Below are 469 nucleotides of genomic sequence, written 5' to 3'. Positions count from 1 at the left end.
AAAATAAACAGTGTCTTTGGCTCCCAATAACACATAAACCGAAAATGTGAAGCTAGAATCTATCTAACCCCTTCAAACTCACCCATTAAAAGTAAATCTAACACCTTTTGGAAGAGGGCGGCGGGCGATATGTTGCCTTCAAAAGATTTGTTGAGAGAAAGAGGGCTACTAGGGAAAGAAAAGCAATAAAGGCGACAACGCCGGGAACCGAGGTCGGTAAACATGGTTGAGAGAAAGGGGGTCGGTTGCTAGGGTTAGTTTAAGATTTTATAGGATGACTAATACTACGTCGTTTTGCTTGATACAAAAAGAAATAAAAAAAGAACAGATGGTTCCGATCCACCAAGCTCAACCTGGATCAGCTTTAGCCCTATCAGATTTGGGTCAAACCCACCAACAACAATTGAGGCGTTTTCTAATCCATTGTTTCCCCTTTTAATTATTTATTTTATTTATATAATTTTTCTTT

Source organism: Theobroma umbraticum, unplaced genomic scaffold (assembly GCF_002168275.2).
Source record: "Theobroma umbraticum cultivar Fairchild unplaced genomic scaffold, ASM216827v3 scaffold_4.1, whole genome shotgun sequence".
Taxonomy (NCBI): domain Eukaryota; kingdom Viridiplantae; phylum Streptophyta; class Magnoliopsida; order Malvales; family Malvaceae; genus Theobroma; species Theobroma umbraticum.
Note: the sequence above shows the minus strand (reverse complement) of the source record.